General features: G+C 48.5%; 1 long non-coding RNA gene across 8 annotated transcripts in view; it reads left to right on the forward strand.

The window, feature by feature from the left end:
• LOC135419782 (uncharacterized) overlaps nt 1-19,356 on the forward strand; it is a 39,553-nt gene that overhangs the window by 6,371 nt on the left and 13,826 nt on the right. For 6 of the 8 annotated variants that reach the window (XR_010433141.1, XR_010433147.1, XR_010433148.1 and 3 more), the window contains 4 exons: nt 5,791-5,936; nt 12,304-12,437; nt 18,540-18,688; nt 18,793-19,008. This is a non-coding gene — a long non-coding RNA (uncharacterized LOC135419782). The remainder of the gene's footprint in view (nt 1-5,790; nt 5,937-12,303; nt 12,438-18,539; nt 18,689-18,792; nt 19,009-19,356) is intronic. The other 2 variants (XR_010433143.1, XR_010433146.1) reach the window with 2 other exon arrangements.

Genomic DNA, 19,356 nt, shown 5'->3' on the forward strand with positions numbered 1-19,356 from the left:
CGCTGATGCTGTTCCTTATGAAGCAAAAAGGCAGGACCTTTGGTCCTGGCACTGCCCTCCCTCAGACAAGGGCCCTTCTGTTTGAGTGGGATGTACATGTGCCCCACTGCAGGCCCCGATGTCCTTCTGGTGAAGAGCAATCAGCCTGGGAGGGCAGGAGACAACACGTGGCAGTGGTAGATGACTCCTGAACATGTTTCTGCCTTTTGACTTCTGAACGTGCTGTGATTACAGTCTCTGTTCTGGGCGTGTCACATGTTGTAGCATCCTGAACACCTTTGGTTTCTCACCTTTCTTCCTTCTGTCTCTCCTGGACAGCTTTGCACTCTCTGGAGCTGGGTCAGACAAGTGCGTGGAGTTTCTAGTTGTGCTCTTCTGCTGCTTTTCCTCAATCAGCTAATACTTAGATATTCCTTAGTATTCTATACTGTCAAAAACATGTGGTGTTTTTTTGGGAAAACTACTCTGGTGATAAATGTAGTCCAAAGGGTTGGTGGAACAGGCTGTCTTGAGTTTCTGTTGGCTGTTATGTGGGTTGTGTTTCGCAGGCCCTGTGAGTACTAGAGCGTGTGGTTTCCTTCAGCATCTCCCCACAGCTCTGCTGCCACAGTCAGCTCTGCTAGAAGCCTTCCTGTTTTCTAGGATTTTCTCTTCTAGGTAAAGTTTCTGTATTATGATGACAGTTTTGGTTTTGTGTATTCATTTATTTCTTATGGCTTTTTATGGAAGAGTTGCAAGGAGAAAAGTTGAGCTCCAAGAATGAACATAAACATCCACCATCTAAACATAGTGTCTGAGAGTTAAGTTTCTTGAAAGGGAGATCTAGAAAATCCATGTGCTTAGCAAGAAGCCACCTGGAATTTGTCAGGAAACATTGCGTGGGTGTATCTGAAACCCTTCTAATCCCTAGAGGTGATTTAAGGCTTCAGACAAGTGCTCATCTATTCTGGATCTAGACCCATCTTGTAGGGTTGGGACGCACAGCACTCATGGGCAACACTGCTTCCATCAGGATGGGTGCTGCCTTTGCTGTCATAGTCTCTTGGCAACCCCAGCCCTGCATCAGCTAAGAGACTCGCTTTCAATTTTTCCTTTCAGGCCAGGCAAATCCACCTCTTGGGATCGTGAAAGCAAGGAGGGAAGGGGAATGTGGGCTCTGGGCTAAGGGTTAAGAGAGGGGAACTGTGGTTTCAGGTCCTGACTCCAAGGCTGCTTTTATTCTGTTTGTGTTGGGTCCCAGGAAAAGGCTTTATAATGTTTGTGTTCAGGCCCACGTGGGGAGGGCAATTGAGAGATTTACTCTAGTGCCGCCCATGTCTTTGTTGTGTCAATAAAGTTATTTGCACAGAATTCATCTGAAGGAGGAAGTGATCTTGAAAGCTTCTGGTCTAAACCAGAGTTTCCTGCTCCTTCTCCAGACAGAGGCCCCCCCCCCCAAGACTAGAGGGGCCCCATGGTGGTGTGTGCCCCATGCGGCAAGTCCCTGGGGAGGGCAGGAGACACATCAGTCAGTACCTGGAGCAGGTGGCCATCCCTGTGCAGCAGTGTGAGCGGGGCTGACAACCTGCACACACGTGTTCTGCACTGAGCAGCTCATCCACTAGATGGTGGAGCAATGCTCAGCAGTCAAATTGCTCTCTATTACGAATTGTTGAAAGTTCTCTTTTAACCCTGGATTGCTCAGTATTTCACTGCAACACCTCTTCCATGGTCCTGCTGGATGGAAATTACCTGTGTTAGACTGCCCAGCATGAGGCTGAATGAGTGCTGGACTATGGTCAGGACTCTGGATTTGTGCCATTGACAGCTGCAGTAACGTTCAGTTCAGGGACCCTGGGGTGAGAAGGGTTGTGAGGGGAGGAGGTAGGGGGTCCAATAGGGAACTACCAACATGAGCAAGACCTGAGGGAAGTGGGCTTGTGTAGCCTGGTCAAGAGGAGGCTGAGGGGAATCTAACAACATCCTACAACTACTGGAAGTGCAGTTACAGAGTTGGAGTCAGGCTCTTCCCATCAGTGACAGATCACAAACCAAAGGGTCACACAGTGCGGATTGCAAGGTTCAGATCAGATATTGGGAAACCCTCTTTCCTCTTATGGGGTTGGTGAAACACTGGGGCAGGTTGCCCAGAGAGGTGAGGGAATCTCCCTCCTGTGTGGCTTTTGAGACTCAGTTTGATAAAGCTGCAGTCAGCCTGATGTACTGCTGGCAGTGGCCGTGCTTCAAGGAGGTTTGGTCTAGAGATCTTCACAGGTTCGTTCCAACAAGTATTTCAGTCAGTCTGTTGATTCTGGAAAGACTTCCAGCATGCTGTCAGAGTTTTCAAGGGGAATTTCTGCATCAAAATACCTGGTGTTTTTTGTTTGACAGAGTAACCCAGATCTAGATGGAATCTGTCTGCTCCAGATTACTGGGGCAGTATGATCTCAATATGAAGATTATTGTTTCAGGAAGGGGGATAGATGTGGAAAGGAGTCACACTTGCCCCATGACCACGAGGTGGGTGCAAGGGAAGGGAGCTGTTCTAACAGGTCAAGGTGGCTGGAATTTCATTTGCACCCACTATGGATTTTGAAATAGAAGCAAGTTCAAGTTTGCTGGAGCAGCAGAAAGCCTTGTGTGTGCATGCAGTGCTGTGTGCAGGAGACCCTAGCTCAGTAACAACATGCCTCTTTAGCACTTGTGCAATACAAGTAGCCAGTGAAAGAGAGGAGGGGTGACGTGGAGCTATCTTTAATATCCTCTGTGATGCACTCTGAGCCTCTAGAATAAAGTCTTCCATGCTTGCCATCTAGCAAGCTTTTCTGGGAGCGATGAAGCTTGATTCCCTGTGGCTTTGTGTTGTCTGGTCGGAAGCTCTCTCCTTCATGCCCACTCTGTTTCACTCTGCATTTCAACAAAAGTTGAACCGGCCTTGCAGGACCTCTCACCTTGGCCCAGATGCCCACACTCACAGAATTAACATGAACTTCACTTCCTTGTGGTTTTTTTCTTCCTTGTTCCTTTGTTAAATTTATCTGTGGAAGTGAAACATTACTGGAGGAGGATTGACTGAGGCTTGTGGTGGGATTGTTTCCTTAGGGGAGAAGAGGTGAAGAGAGCAAAAAAGAGATTCCAAAGAGCCCGGCATTTTAGCCCTGTCCTGTTATCCACAGATCTTGAACTTAATCATCACAAATATGTCATCATTGCTGAAGTCAGAATGAAGTTCAGCATTTTACTGTCAGCAATATTGTATGAACCAACTTCCTGTTTTGCTATGTCTTGAAATACAGTCCCTTTTATAGACTTGCTGCTAAGTTATTTAATTTTAATGCAGTTGGAATCAGGTTTTTAAAATGCACCCCAAACACAGTAAATACACTGTGTATCCAGGGCCTGCCTTAGTTCTGCACATGAATGAGATCAGGGGAACAAGCCAAGCATGATGATGTCATGCAGTTGAGCACCACTGTACTCGGTAGCACTGGGCTGGCTCTGTGTCCCCTGGCTGTACTGCAGACAGCTGATGAAACTCCAGCTTTTCTGCAAAGACCTGTAAAATTTTCAAATTTCTTTCTTAAAATCCAGGTTGCCAGAAGAGGATTGTTCTCCAGTAAACTGCATTCCTCCAGCATAAGTGTTTTCCCAGCATAGCCTTGTCTTAGGAGAGGGAAAAAGAAAGGGCACTTGGCCCTGCAGGGTGCTGTGGAGGGTGTCCTAGGGGGGACAACATGAGGGGGACTCCCAGAAGAGCCCTCTTGACCCTCTGCTGCCCTAAAAAAGCTGGACAGACAGACAGCTCCCTTTGCCAGGAGCAGCTGTAGCTCAGCAGAGGGCTCTTCTGGCAAATGCTGTACAGTGCTAATTAGCCCTTGGTTGGCCTCCAGCACTTGTTTGTTTGTTTGCTTGTTTGTTTTTCTTGCACTGAATCATCTTCTAAGGCACAAGTAAAGCTGTCCAGTCAGCATTCTGAGCTGCCTGTTTCAGACATTACCTGTGTTGCTGCTGATAGAGCCAACCCATAAAGAAAAGAGATATAATTCTCATCTTCCCCATTAATGCCTGTCCCCTGTCAAAATCCTTCAGGAACTGGGTTTGTAACAGAGCTCCTTCTGCTTCCCCCTTTACCTCAGACAGTCGTGTTGGTGTGTGAAGCATGCAGAGGAGCTGAGGTACAGAGAGAAAATCACCTGGTCTGTATTCTTTCCCTATGTGCTGGGATTGTGAAGAGTAGGGATGTGCTGCTCTTCTGTCTGCAGGATCTCAGACATCTGAGGAATAATGGTGAGCAGAGAGCTGAGGGACCTGGGGGCAATTCATTGCTACCCTTGAGATCTGATTGAGTGACCTTCTGCTTACAAGTGTACCAATGATACTTGTGAAACTATATCCTCCTCTGTACTGCTGCATTGTTTTGTTAGAGCACTAAAACTGGATGGCTCTGTCCTGTCTCTTTTGTTGGGTCAGCTGCTGTCTGATGTCCATCCTGCCATTCCTTCCCCTCTTCCAGGAGAACCATGACGTTACAGTGGCGGTCGCAGCTCTGTGTACACAATGCCATTGATAAATTCCAGTCTGGCTGAAGCAGGAGGCATGGTTCTGAGGCAGCCCTTTTGAAGGTCTTCCGTGATCTCTCTCTGCCAGCTGGCTCAAGGGTGTGTTCTGTATTAACACTCCTTGATCTGTCTGCTGGTTTTGACACCATGAACCGAGATGTCCTTGTGGAATGCTCTGAGCAGATGGTGCATCTGGCTGGGGCTGCTTCAGGTTGATTCAGATCATATCTTGGTGAGAGCTGCTCATTTGCACATTCCATTCCTTTCAGCGAGTTTCTGTCTACTTCATGGTTCTCCCTGGGGACCCTCCCATTTCAGTGCCTATTGATCTGTTTTGGTTAAGCTGCTTAAGCACACACTTCTGGCTGCCTTCAAGCATCCCCCACACTCTCTGCTCCTTTGCCCAGCCTGACACTCCAGCAAAGCAGAGAAATATTTGCAGCTCTTTTGAGGGTATGTCAGTGCAAGTAGTGTTGGTATTTGTGGATCAGTGCCCTAAAAGATCCAAGCAGTGCCCAGCCTGTCTTAGGAAGGGAAGGGTCTGATTGTCTCCCTTGTGTACATTGCTCCAGATATGTACACCTGCCTAGATGTATCTCAGCTTTTATCTCCACCACAGAGCCAAATCTGAGTGGTTCTGTGAGCTGGTGACTGATTTTTTTTTAAGCCAGGGCCTGCCTCTGCTGTTGAAAATCCTCAAGGGATGTCAGACCCTAGGGTTGCTGTCTGATGGAGACATACCAGCAGTCTAAAATTGCACCATCAGGCTGCATGATTGCTCACTGATCACCTGTTTATTGATGTATGTGGAGGAGTTTTTGGCTCTCCATAGTGTTTGGATGCTGTTCTCTGCTTCACTGTACACTTTAGAGATGTAGCATTACAAGGATTGACAGATCAATATGCACCTTAGGGCTTTAGATGTGTGTAAGAGTTGTGGCCAAAGAAAACAGCCTTTTGCTGAATACGGCACACACAGGTTACTTGGGCTTAAGTAGGCCTGATATACATGGGACTTTTGTTCTTTAGTTTGCAAATAGTGTCATCTAAACACTTCCACAGACTGGAAATATGAGGGGGAGAAATTACATGACTTCCCCTGAAATCACACAGCAGACAGCTGTGTAGTAACGACCAGCCTTTCTGTTGCCCTACCCACCAGAGAACATTCCTGCTGTACTTTTCCTTCTTTAGACACAGCCCATGATTTCCTTTGTGTATATCCCCTTCCCTTGTCCTTTCTTTCTTCCAGACTCTGGGCTCAGTGGAGAGGATTTGGAGAGGCTGAGTTACTGAGCTCCATCTGGAAGACAAAGCTCCACAACTTACCCTACTTGCAAAAAACACCCCGCTCAAGGATTTCAGCTATTGAGGCAGCCATTAGCAGGAATGAACTTGGTTAGTATATTTTTACCATCTCTAGTACAGGGCCACAAATCTACCTTCTCCTCAGAGGTGACAAACCCCAAAGGTGTCGTCACACCTGGCGTCTGCACTACGCAAACCCTCATGACTCAGCAGCAATTCCAGGATGAAACTCCGCAGGTTTCTTCTTTATGGGGTACACATTGTACCTGAACCTTATCATAAGCAAGGCAATCCTGGCCGGCCTGTTACATCCCTACCTGGAATTCACCACTCAAGTAATAGCAGCGCAATAAAAGCCAACAGACAAGCTGGTTTCTTGGTTCAGCTTTGAAGTGGGAGCATCTGGCACTTCGCCACACTCATGTCAGGCCTCCACCAGCAACATCAGGGAGCCAGCAAAGCTGGGGTTCCAACAGCAGGGAACCCCACACCATTGTGGTGCAGGTCCATGGATGCTTGATGGTTTCACCCTTCATGGAATCACTTTGTTGAGTTTTTTTCTTTCAGTTCATCCCATTTTTTCTTGGTGAAGTATGTCTCCTGAAACTGCACTAAAGGTACATGATGGAATCAGCAGATCCTTTTGAAATCTTCATGCATGAGTTCTGGCTTTAAATTAGCTGTTGTCCCCTGTATTTTGTCAGTTTTACTTCTGAATCTTCTTTTACCTGGCTTTTCACTGAGTCTAGTTCACTAAATTTAGCAGGACTTTGTGTGGATTAAGTGCTGTGTGCTGTAATTTGGCAGAATCTAGCCTGCTCAGGGCAAGCCTTGGTCATTTCTCTCTAATGCTCTTCATTTTTGTTCAGGTATAACTGCGCTACATAAAAACTGGTCCCTTGATCATCTGAAGCCAGGAAAGGGTCTGGGCAACACGACTGCCTCTCACACCTGATGCAGAGTGCAAAGGAGGATGGGGGAGAAACCAATCAAACAGCAATTAAAAACACCCCGGGGAAAGTTTGTGAGCTTTTGTTTGGGGTTGTGTGAGATAACCTCTTGCTTGCACTTCTGAGGAGAGCAAAGTCCTCCTTGCCTCACACATTGTGGCACAGGAACAGAGGTGAGGGGCAGTGCTGGGGAGGTGAGTGCAGGAGATGGGCAAGGGGAACCAGCACTTCAGAGAAAGCCAGTGCAGAGCTGAGGGCAGGGCCCATCTGTCCTACATAGCAGTGTGGGACTGTGTGTTCTCTCTTAGGACACCAAAGGGTTGTTCTGCTCTTGCATTACTGATTCTCCTTTCTCCAGATCATAAACTGGAATGATATCTGCATGCAACTCCTCCACCAGTCCATAGCAGCTCCTGCTCTGTACAGGTACCAGCCAGGGCAGTGTGTGCCCACACTGCCTTAGAGCAGCTCACCTGGGCTGGAATTTGGCTTTGCTCAGCTTTAGAGGCCCTGGATGCTCTTGCAGTCAGTGTTTGCAGCTAAGCAGTGAGTTTGTTTCTTAGAGTTCATCCAAGTGTGATTTCAGGGTTTCACCAGGCTTTTGCAGTAACACAGTGACTTTAAGGAAAGAAGGAAGAGATGCTGCTTTCAGAGAAGAAAATACCTGTGAGTATCAGTGTTTTGATAGCTCCCTCCCAGGGAACCTGGTACTAATCCCTGGGCATGTGTCTGTCCTTTTCAGAGCCCGGCAATGACACAGAGTGCTCGCCCTAGATGCCTAGAATTTGGGGTTATCCTGTACTCAGTATATTCACCTTCCAAGAGGTCTGGGATGCAGGGGGCATGCAGCAGCTGTTATATGGTGGTGTTGTACAAACACAAGGCAGGTGTTAGCTGGCATCCTGTCTCTCGTATGTCGAGTGTAATTGCAGGAGCTGCCACGTTTCCGCCAGCTGGGAGCATCCCCAGCGTATTCTTGTGGATATTGTATTCCCATAAATATAGATTGTCATACCACACTGAAATGCCCTCCCCAACAGATTGTTCCCCACCAGTTACCACAGTGGATGAGCCTCTCACTGCACTCTGATTTCAGATACCAGCAGGGTGGTGTTGCAAACCCTGCCCACACAGAGGCTCTCAGGCAGGCCATCCGTGTGGATGTGGGGAGCTGGACTGTAGGGCTTTGCAGACTGGTTTGTCTTTCCAATCCCAGTATGGAAAGGGCTGCCTGCAGTCAGTACCTTAGAAGGTTCTGGAATTTCTGACTCCCGTGCTCTGGGGTTGGGTGTGGGGTCACTCAGAAGAGGTTGTTCCTAAGTGGAGTACAACCTGTGCAGGGAAGTCTTTGTTGATGGCAGTCATTCCTATGCCTAGTTTTCTCACAGGTGTGATGTATGTGTATTATTTTTGGCCTCCCAAAGCAACTTTGGTGGTCCACCTTTCCAAAATTGCATGTGAAAGGAGGTCTTTCAAAGAGACCAGCATGGAGTTTTTTCTCCCCTGGCCTACCTGTGCTGTGTCTCCTCCAGAGACATGTCACCTCTGCTTTTGCAGCTCTCTGTTCCTGTAACACAGATACCACCCAGAGAGGTGGGTTTCACCCACAGGCTGAGTTGTTGTAGGCAGCTGGGCAGTCATGGCTCTGGTAAAGGGGTTGGTTGTGCAGGCTTTGAACCAGATCAGAATCCCGAATTCCCCTGGACTAGGGAAGGAGTGGGGTGCCAAAAATCATATCTGAAAATGTTTTTCATCCTTATGAATAGCTAATGCTGGTGTGAGCTGGGAAAAGCTTGCAGTCCCTGGGGAGATGAGGTGAGATATGCTCCTGTCCAGGGTCAGATCTGCAATGGAGGGAGCACAAGGTGTGGTGAAATTCCTGGAGAAAATGGTCCCCAGGAGTCCACATGGGAGTTCCCAGATGCTGCAGGCATCAAAGCAGCCCCCCAAGTGCAGGTGGGAGCCTGAGCTGGCCCCTGCGCCACAGCCAGACTCCACATGCCTTTGGTTTTGTTACTCATGCCTTAATCTTTTTGTTCCCTTGGGGAAACTCATAAAAGTAACTGTAAAATCTCTGGCAAGGTGATGGGAGGAGAGAGGAAGCATGGGGGAGATCTCTGCCCTGGCTGCTCTGATGATTCTGCAGCTGCCCCAAGCAGAGCTCCCCTCTTCACAGGGGCACCCGTGCAGGTACTCACCCATCTCCTCCCTCTTAGCTGTGTTGGCTGATCAAAAAAATCCCCTGGACAGAGTGGGACCATGGAAACAAAATACAGGCCCTCACCACTTCAGGTATCCTCACAGATGGGCTGCTAGAGGTGGAGGGACACCTCAGGAGAGATGCTCTGCAGAGATCGGGGCTGCTGCTGCATCACCCTGAGCGGGTGATGGACCCCAGACTGAGGATCTTCTGGAGAAGCATCTTCTTCACTGTGAGGCTGCACCATCACTTGGAAAATGAGATTAGGGCAAATATTTTTTTCTATCCCCCAGACAAGAGCACTGAGCTGCTGGGCATTTGATGCATCGGAGTGATTGGTCTCTGCTCGCTGCAGCAATGGGCAGCTAAGCCAGGGCGCTTAGCATCAGGAAATCCCTCACAGCACAACACTCTTTGAAGGCAAATGTGACCCTTTGATTGGCAGCTCTAAATCTGACTGGACTTAAAATAGGAACCTCAACATCAGCTTTCTGAAATTCGACTCCCCTTAAGCTTCATTGTTTCGGCCCTGCATAATTCTGACTTCAGTATACAGGCCATTCGTATATTAGGCAATCTGCAAATGGAAACCATGAAAAAAAGAGTAAAATAAGGGTGTGCTATGGAGTGGCAGCCCTGTGCTTGCCATGTTTGCTCTTTCCCTGGGCCATCAGAGATGGGTTAGGAGGGCTCCTACTCTCATCTCAAGTGATTCTTATGCCCTTGTATCATAAGGGGTATTTCAAGCAGTGGTGCAAATGGGGGAAATTCCTGTCTTTGAGTTGGCTGTTAGACACCAAACACTCCTGCACATGTAAATCCCACAGCTCAGAGGGTCTTCAGGCCAGAGGCCATATACATCAGTCTCAGAGTAACAGTGGGCAAAACCTCATGCTAAGAGCTCTCCTCTGCTTCTGTCTTCATTTCCAGCTGCCTACAGTATTTTTGATTGCTTACCCCAGCCAAAGCACAGATGCAATCCACCTGTGTTTCATCCCGGTGATGGGAGTTTTTCACCAGCCATTAAATAGTCTGTGCCTGTTTTGCAGAGGACCCCGGATCAGACACCTCACATTTTCATGGCTGCTCATTGCAGGAAATCAGTGGCAAAGGTTTGTTTCTTTGTTTGGTTTTAATTATGCTGCTTCACTGCAAAATCCCTACCAGTTATATGAGTATAAAAGCACTGGGTAAACAAAGCTGATCTTGCTTGTCTGATGTGTGGATTCCACTGGTGGATTTTGCTGTGGTGGCGAGTTTTGCCAGTACAGCTGCACCAGCAAGACTGGTTAAGAGCAGGTGAGAGGAGCTGGATGCATATCAACTGATTGGCAGCCAATACACTGCATCTCCCGTGCAGTCGCTGCTGGCTCATGAATATGATGAACAAGGGTGTTTGCTCCCTGAGCCAGCATTCAGTGTGTCGTGAGTAAGGCATTGCTCATCCCTGCTCATATCTAGAAGCTGGAATGTGTGGTGGGCTTCCCATCTTGGGGTGCAGAGCATTCATCAGGGAACTGTATGAATGTGTGTGTGGACTTGTGCTCACTTGGCCACACTCCATCGTATCTTTAGGTTGGGGGTTTCTCTTCAGAGCCCCCCACAGTCAGATATTTCAGCACCCTAAACCAAACTCTCTGTAAAACCCAGGTCCCCAGGTGTGCAGGGAGCCCTGGGACAGTGCCATGCCTTGGGCTCTTGCTGTGTCCTGGAGGTGTGCCCAGGCTGGCTGCAGGCAAGCCTTTTGGGTGATCACTTTTACCACCTTGACTTGCATTCAAACAGTTTGAGACTCGTCTGCTGAGGAGCTGCCAGTTGGTGCTGTTGCTGTTTGGTCTGGACCATGCACAGACATGCAGGGCAAGTATTGCTTCCTCTGTCTCCTTATCTCTGCCAGAGGAATGCAGTGTCTCCTTCCTTCAGTGTACACACACCGTGCTCTGTCTCTAGGAATGGCCAGGGCAAAGCAACCTTTTTGGAGCTGGGGAGAGAGGGATGCTAGGGAGGAGCTGATGGCTGGAGAAAGAGGGGGGCATGGAAACAATTAGCATTTTTATCCTTCTTTTTGCTGAAAATGGTGGTTCTCCTGCTCTCACACCTGTCAAGTGTTCCTTCAGAAAAGGCAAGGCCCCTTTTCCACAGCAAACAAGCTGCATGATCTTGAAGCCATTTTGTCTTGCCTGTGAGTGCAGTAACTCTTTGGAAACCCAAAGACTAGTCTGCCCTGTCTCTGCACTGTGTCTGAGGGGCACAGCAGGAACTGAGCTCTGATTCCTTCACAATATCTGGGAAGCAAGATGCACCAAAATATGCCACAGAAGGACTCTGATGGCAGCACATACAGGGCAATTTGCTGCCTTGCCTTTATGCACTTTATTTCCCTGTCTGTGGTTGTTTCTCTCTGCTCTACTTATGTAGCTTTCACTGCTGCTTTGGGCTGATTCTTCTGCCCTCGTTGGTGTTGACTTTATTGTAGAAAAATGTAAGGAGGCTCTTGGAGAAGCAATTATTTTGTGTACTGGCTTTAGGCTCCTCATGTTTTGCTGCCTCCTTATCTTTCTGTTTCCCAAGTTGTGTGACAGATACTTCTTTACGTGTATGTTCATAGGTATGTACAAACATACATGCACTTACACCTATATATACATACACAAATATGGATATAAATGGTGAGCCAAAGAAACTGTTGTTGAGTTACTGGAGCGGCCTTTAAAATGAGCATGTATTGCCTTCACATATTTATTGAGAGGGGTTTTCACATATATCTGATATATGTGAAAACATATTTGTTATATTTCACGTATAACAGTGGTGAGCACAGTGTCCTGGCAGGGCTGACCCCCGCCAGGTCAGCCCAGCACCATGCAACAGTGTGGTGTCTGGGGACTCAATTCAGCCACGGATGTTTTGTTGCCCTGAGGCAGCCAGAGTTTGCTTGTCCTCAGCCCTTTGCCTCCCTATGGAGAGGTGACAAGGTTGAAAAGAGTATTGTTGAAACTCTGAAAGACATCTGGGACAAGGACATCTCACTTTTGAGGAGGTGGATATTGTCCACCTTACTGTGGTTCACACTCCAGCTGTGGAAGGATTTGGGATGTCTGTTTAGGAATGGCAGAGATACATTTGTGCTGGAGTGAACCTGCTCTTGTTCTAAAACATGCAACCTGCTCTCCTGGTTGTTCCTTTTCCTTTCAGCATTTCATCTTTGACTGGTGAAACAGCACTTCCCATTACGTGGAGAATTCTGTCCTCTCAAGCTAGCAGCAGTCTGTCTGAGGGAAAATCTGTGTTTGCTCCTCTCCCATAGGTGCTTTCCCAGTGCCTGCCTCAAGCTGCCTGTCCTCTCTTGGGATCCACCCTGACCACACAAGCGGTTGTGGAGGTGCGTGGTGTGGAGCAGAAACTCCTGGTGGTGATGTGGCCCTGGCCAGCTGAGGACAGGTAGGTGCTACCCAAAAGCATCCCAAGACTTTTTGCCCAGTGGCCTTTTGGGTGGAGGAGTGTGCCCTCGGCAGGCAGATCCCTTCCTGCTCAGACTTGCTTCCCAATCCCCAGGAGTACTGCAGGCTGGCTCTCTGCAGGCAGCTGGAGCAGCGCCTGCCCCAGGTTCAGGGCAGGAGAGCTGTCTGCATGCTGGGTGAGGACTCTCTGATCTGTGTGCCAGGAGCTGGATATAGACACAGACAGCTGGATGAAAGGTGTGTAAAATCCCCCTCGAGGGCCTAGGATTGAAACTGTGAAACCAAAAGTGTGTGCAAACATGTTAGGCTCCATCTGGGGCAGCCATATTTCCCTTCAAAACCAGTGGGAGTGGAGAGATCATAGGCTCTAACTCTACTAGTGTTTCATTTTGGAGCAGTCGTGTGGTTTTGAAGCAAATTTCCTAATTGTCCTCACCCCGTGTGCACTGTGTTCGTTGGTGGCACAGTTTTTGTGCACATAAACTGTGTTCATCTTGGTGGAAACCAGACAAGAAGTTCTGCTCTGAGCTTGCAGCAGCCATGGAGGAGGATGTGGTGGTTGAAAGCAGCAGCTGGTCCTCTGGGCAGCTGTGAATGACACACATGTCCAGAGGTTTGGTCCAGGTGATGAAGCCTACCTGGAAGTATCATCCATGAGCAGCATGCATGGTAGATGTAGGAGCCTCAAAAGCAGCTTCTTCAGCCAAGAGATCTCCTCTGTCACATACAATTATTTGCTGTCATAGGTGCTGCCCGTGAGTTTATGTGACCTCATGCCCTTGGTGAGTAGTGGCCTCAAGTGGGTGTTGAAGTTTTGCTCTCCAGGGACCACAGGTCACCCCGCTCATGTCTAACACCTACAACTGCAGTATGGCCTCTGCTGAAGTGTTTGCATTGCAGGCTTTGCCCTGCTTGGGGGATCCCCTTTGCAGTAGGATCAGCATGGGCCATCACAAAGAACACTGGCTGCTGTTTTAAACATTAGGTGTTTGAGGGAATGGCAGGAATGGCTTTCTTCCTCCATCTCTGGCTGCTGAGTCCAAAATCAGGAAAAAGCTGGGGATTCCCTGGTCTGGAAAGTAATTGCAGCCACCCTGGAACCCCTTGGGAAGGCTCCTGCCGCTCTCTGCTGCTGTAAAAGCACCTCTACTGGAGAAGGTCAGGGTGTGGGATGCAATGGTCTGGTTCACTGGAAGTGTTTTGGTGGGAGGTGGGAGTGTCAGCCTGCCTCGGTGTGCTCAGCTGCCAGGCACTGTGCCCTGGCTGTGCTGCAGCCAGGCTGAGCAACCTGACCAGGAGCTGCACTGTGCCAGGGAATGCCCCCAGGAGCACCTCCAAGCTCATCACCTTTGGCCTCTGTCCTTCAGCTACTGCCAACCTGGGAATGGCAGCAGAACCACCCAGTTAGTGCTCAGAGCAGTGCCAGTTTCCCTGCAGCTGTTGGAGGAACAGCTGAAACAGAAAATGGCTCTTTTCAGGCTTAATGCCAAGGTTTCTCTCTCCTTCTTGTCTTGCTGTGGGTATCATCTCAAACCACACGCTTCCTGAATGAATCACTAGTGCCTGGAGTGGCCAGGCACCACTTCCAGCAGGAAGGGGCAGAGCCTGCTACTCTGATATGGACATCACCTCACAGCCAGTTGATAAGGGGCCAGGGCTGGAAAAAATTCCTCATGAGAGCAACAGAGGGTCACTCTGCAAAAACAAGGCATCTCCCAGCCACAAGTTAATCTTTCCAAGCACAGTTTCATGCTTTCATGTTGCCTTTATGTCATCTGTGGGAGAACAAGCAATGCCTGGTCTGGGGGGGACGTGCCCCTCATCCAGCATAGTGAGTTTAGACAGGACTGGTGCTGTGCATGGTGTAAACTGGGCAGTTTGGGTCAGGAAGCAGACCTGGGGTGACTGTACCATTGCCAGCACAAGGGCAGAATGGTAGGAGGGCAGTTGGGTGGCCTAAGTCTGGTGATGACTGTAGCTCAGAGAAGGCTGAGAGCAGTGGGGAGGCTGGGCCAGGCACTGGGGGAAGGCTCCAGTGGTAGCAAAGGTATGTTTGTACAGATGGACTTGGAAGAGGAAAGTGCTGGAGTTGGGAAGACAGTGGAGAAATGATTCATACAACAGTTGGTTGTATGAATGTATGTATGTCTGTTGGCTTTTCAAGTCCTGCCTCATCTCTTTAGTCTGTGCAATCCCTGGCATCTTGCTGGTGCTTTTCATCTAGAGATCTCTGAGATGAGTACAGTCATCACCCCCAAGCAGGAGACTGGAAAAATTCAGGTGCAGAGCAGGTGGAGGTGAGAGTTGGGCTTACAGCAAGACCAGCTGTCCCATGGGGTTGTGCTTAGCTGCTGCCCCACACTGCACTGCTGTGACTGTGTCTGCTCTGAAGAACCACAGCACTATTGACACCAAGTTCAAGGCCATGGCTGAGATAAACTGTACTGGTAGGCTCAGGGCTTTCTTCTGCTGTCTGGGGTCTGTGTTGGAAAGTGCTCTCTGCTCGTGGATTCTTATGGACAAGGCAGGAAAAAGCCTTGGGCTCCTGCTGTGAGGGCAGTGCCAAACTATGGGAAATGCCAGGAGGCATTGGTCTCCTTTTCCCAGAGGATTTTGACATCAACATGTCTGGTTTGGAGAACCTGTCTGTCCAGTATTGCTTTCATTGTATTCAGTGGCTGGACGGTTCATCTATCACACCTATCAAAATGGTACCTCAGCACTTCTGAGGAGTGCCTGAGGTGAGGTGATTGCTATCCCATGTGGACTGCTTGTTCTCACAGCCTCTCCAGTGGGAAGAGTGCATATCTTAGAGTGCTTTGCTTTGTACCTTATTACCCATGTAGGCTAATGAGGGTAGGGCAGGTGACAGAGAGGTTTGAGGTTATGTGGTTGCTCCTGAGCAGTTCTTCCCACAGTCCCAGAGGGACCCATGAACGTCCCAGCTCTTACACAGGGGTACTCTGTGCCAGGGAGCTCAGCCATGGCTCTCCTGGCTTACTTCACTGTCCTGCCTAACATGTGCTTTTCTGAACTCTTTGGAAATGATTATTTCTCTCTTTCTCCCTTCTCAGTCCATAGGAGGTAGAAAGAAAGAGCTTGAGCAGTGGGAGATGGTGAGATCATGAGGAGGGGTTGCTGGGGCTGCCAATGTGCCAGTTTCAGGTTATGCAAATTTGAGTGAGAAGTTGTCCTACAGCAGCTCCTGCTGTGTGGGTATGCTCAAGGGTGAGGGGGCCTGGGCAGGGTCAGATGGAGAAAGAGGAGGGGCTTTTGGGAAGCTCCTAGTGAAAGAAAGGCCAGCTTGGCAGTGGTTTCTCCATCCTTCCTCTTACCCCAGCAAAGTTTTTCCCTGCTCAGCGGCCTTCCAAAAGCCACAGACTTCTGCACTGCTATTTCCCCTGGCCTCCTCAGGAAGGGACCATGGAGAGGAGGCATCATTCCCAGCTCTCCTCAGGGGTGTTTGCTGTTTGGCATAGCAAAAGGGACAGTCCTCTATCCCCAAAGATGAGCCCCTTTGAGTTGGTTCTAGAGGACCCAATCTCTCTGTGGCAGCAGATGTGGGATTGATTGAAGAAGACCATTTGCTTGGTGGTGTTAGCTGTAGAAAACTAAATGGAAATGCTCCAACATGCTTTTTAATTCCAAATGTGTGGTAGGATTTATAACAACTAATGCAGGAACCATAGGAGAGTCTCAGAGCAAATCAAGTTCCCAGGCTCTGGTGGGTCTGTGGTGATGCCTCAGGCAGCAAACCACATTCTCACCAGGGCTGTGACTTATAAATGAAATATGTCAGCAGTGCAGGACAGATCCAGGGCTAGTTCAGCTTCTGCTGCGTTATTCATGAGTATGTGAAAGCTCTGAAAAATGTGACAGACTTTGGGTTAGGTTCTAACACAACATTACTCCTCGTGAGATGAAATATGAGCGTGTCTCTCCTAAGACAGGAATATATATGCTGGAAGCTGTGGGATAATGGCATATCTAAAGGGAAAGTCAAGTCTTTGGTGTTCTGCTGCTGGTGGGTTTGTTTTCACTTTCCTCCCAACAGGAACACTTGCTAGCAGTCTGCAAGCACTCACAACCATGGCAGTGTGGTTCAAGTCAGTTTGAAAATATTTTGCCCCAGAATTGCTTTTGCGTGAGGTTTTGCGAGGTCTCTCCTTGTGAGTGCAGAGGATTAGGAGCCCCTGCATGGCTTCTGAAGAGGTCACACTGCCAACCTGGAGTCTCCTTTTTGCCAAAGTGAGCACCCAACAAAGAGGTTAACTGAAAATTTAGCTTGTGTTCCCTTTTTAATCACTGTGCTCAGCCCTCTCAGGTAATGATCCACAGGGACTCAGCATCACTCCTAAATCCCTAAAGCATTTTGGCCTTGTAACTGTGGGTGGCTGTGGGACCCTCAGGGTGGGATGAGGAGTAAGGGAAAAGGCAGGGATGCTCAGAGGCCCTGAGGGTTGTGTGTGCCTAGGAAAAGGCAGCATGGCAGGGCCTTAAGTTCTCTTACTTACTCATGAACCTCTGTACTTTCCTAATGAAAAAGGACTTGGTCCTGTCTTCTGAGAAATAACTGAGCGTTTCCTTGGCTTCCGTGAGAGCAGGTCTGGGAGTGAAGTTTATATAAAGGGAACTGCTGTGCACATGGGTATTTTGTCCACCTGGGCTTACGTTGGTATATGAATCAGTAATTGCTTTGTATTAAAGGCATATGAGGGTCCTGAGCTTTGGATCCAGCCTTTCCCACATCCTTGTCTCCTTAGCAATTGGCCTCTGCTTTTAATGCTCCATTCACAAGCCCAAGGTTGTGAGTTCTGTCCCTGTATGGGACTTGATGATCCTTTGTATCCCTTCCAACTCAGAATATTCTGTGATTCTGTGACATGCCTGGAACAGTACTTTGGCAAGGGACAAACAAAGCCCAGATCTGCACCAGGCTGTCCCAGCCCTGCGTATACTGGGAGAGATGTGGTGTATCTTGTGACTGTTTCTGGCAAACAAGTCTGTCTGGCCATGCCTGAGCTAAGGAATCTCGTCTGGGTGCTTGTGTTGGCCGTTTTCAGTCCTGAAACACCTGGGTGTGCAGTATCCCTGTTGTCTGTGCCTCCAAACCCCTGTGCCTTAGGCCTGTAGTCCCAGGTGAGAATGGTGGAGCAGCCTTGAAGGTGCCTCATCTGGGTGCTGGGGGACCGATCCCTGGGCTGTGCTGTGGCACCTCAGGCAGCCAAGAGACACAGCCATTGGCACCTGCTGCAGATGTGCAGATAGCATCTGTCTGGGTTCTGCTGCTGTGTCCAGAACTGTGTGATGGGGCAGCTTCAAACACCAGCTTACAAGGACAGTGCTCTCTACTCCTCACTAGCCAGCTGGCTGGAGCAGCTGCTCTATTCCATCTTTTTGGGAGAAGATGGCAGCAGCTGCCAATTCTTGGGTTGTCAGTGGAGAGGTGCCCACATTGGAGAGCGAGATATTATTGCTCTTGTACAATCCCAGTTTTGATAAAACCGGATGGATTTGAGGTGAATATGGAGTTCCCTTGTCAAACGTAAGTAGGAGCTGAAATTCATGTGTTTGAAGTGCTATGAATAATCCTCTGCCTGTCTGAAGAAACTTTTTTTTTCCTGAAAAACTAGTGACTTGCAATGGATTCCTGCAGCACTGGTTGGATACGTGACAAGGAGATCATATAAAAGGTCACCCTTGGTTTGAAATGAAGGCAGTGAAAAATGAGTGTCTTGTACTAAAACTGTTACTGGAGATTGTTGGCCAAGTATTGCAGTCTCACTTTTCTATTTTTAAAACTCTCTCACCAGCTGTGATGTGACCCTTCCCTCCACACCCACAACAGAAAAAAGCCCTTACTGATTAGAAACAGGAAATAATAAAACTCACTAACCACAAAGTATTTTCAGACACAAAATAAACAAGCAGAGATGGTGAGAAGTAGATATTTCCCACTGATCTCTTTTCAGCACGGTAACCATAGCTGATAATTATAGTCACTGGGGATTTACAGCTTTTAGAGGGAATGTATGATTTTAAGTTGATGCTGTCAAACTGTAGTAAAATATTTTCATCACAGCCTCTCCCAGCATAACAATAAGGTGGCCACAAGTGTCATGAGGTGCATTATTGACACCATCTAGAAGTAAAAGAACACTTCAGGTTTGATCCTGGGCAGGGAGCTGCTCCTGTTGTTGGTCCCACTGGTGTTCAGTGGAGCTTCCTCTAGTGAGTACAGCTGTGGGGGATTTTATGGGGTGGGATTTTTATCTAAACTCAGCAACATGTGTGATAATAAACTGGTAAGGTCTTTAATGTCTTTTCTCTTCCAGGATTTTGTGGTTTGCTTTGCCTGATAGTTTTCTCCACCTATGAGTGTTCTGTGCCCTTTGCTGCAGTGGTTTGCTTGGGGTGGCCCCAGCTCCCAACCCTCTGGATCTTTGCAGTGGGATATTGTGTATTTTCGACATTGGTGGTCATTCTGGAGGTTCCCATCAGCAAAGGGGGAAGTCCTAATTTTCAGGCTGAGGACAGAAACTGAGGTTGAGGTAAGATCTGTACAATTCTATGCCTTTACCTGACTTCTGACCCCATGGTTGAAGAAACCCGCCTTGCCTCCTTGCAGCCATGTGTAGGCCAGTTGTTTCTCCTACCACCCTTATGCCCCTGCTCCTAATGGCTCTTCAAGAGGGCTGGATAAAAAGGAAAGCTTCACAGAAAAAGATGCTAAACCCAGAGGTGCTGGTTTTCACTCCTTAGGCACCTCATCAAATAGATCTCGCTGCATAATGAGCCCCTCTGAACTGCGGGTCCATTCATTAGTATGCGTGGTGTTTGTTTAAGAGCTCCCTGCTCTTTTATTTTAACTGCGAGGAACTTTTAACTGCCTTTGAGAT

Source organism: Pseudopipra pipra, chromosome 10 (assembly GCF_036250125.1).
Source record: "Pseudopipra pipra isolate bDixPip1 chromosome 10, bDixPip1.hap1, whole genome shotgun sequence".
Taxonomy (NCBI): Eukaryota; Metazoa; Chordata; class Aves; order Passeriformes; family Pipridae; genus Pseudopipra; species Pseudopipra pipra.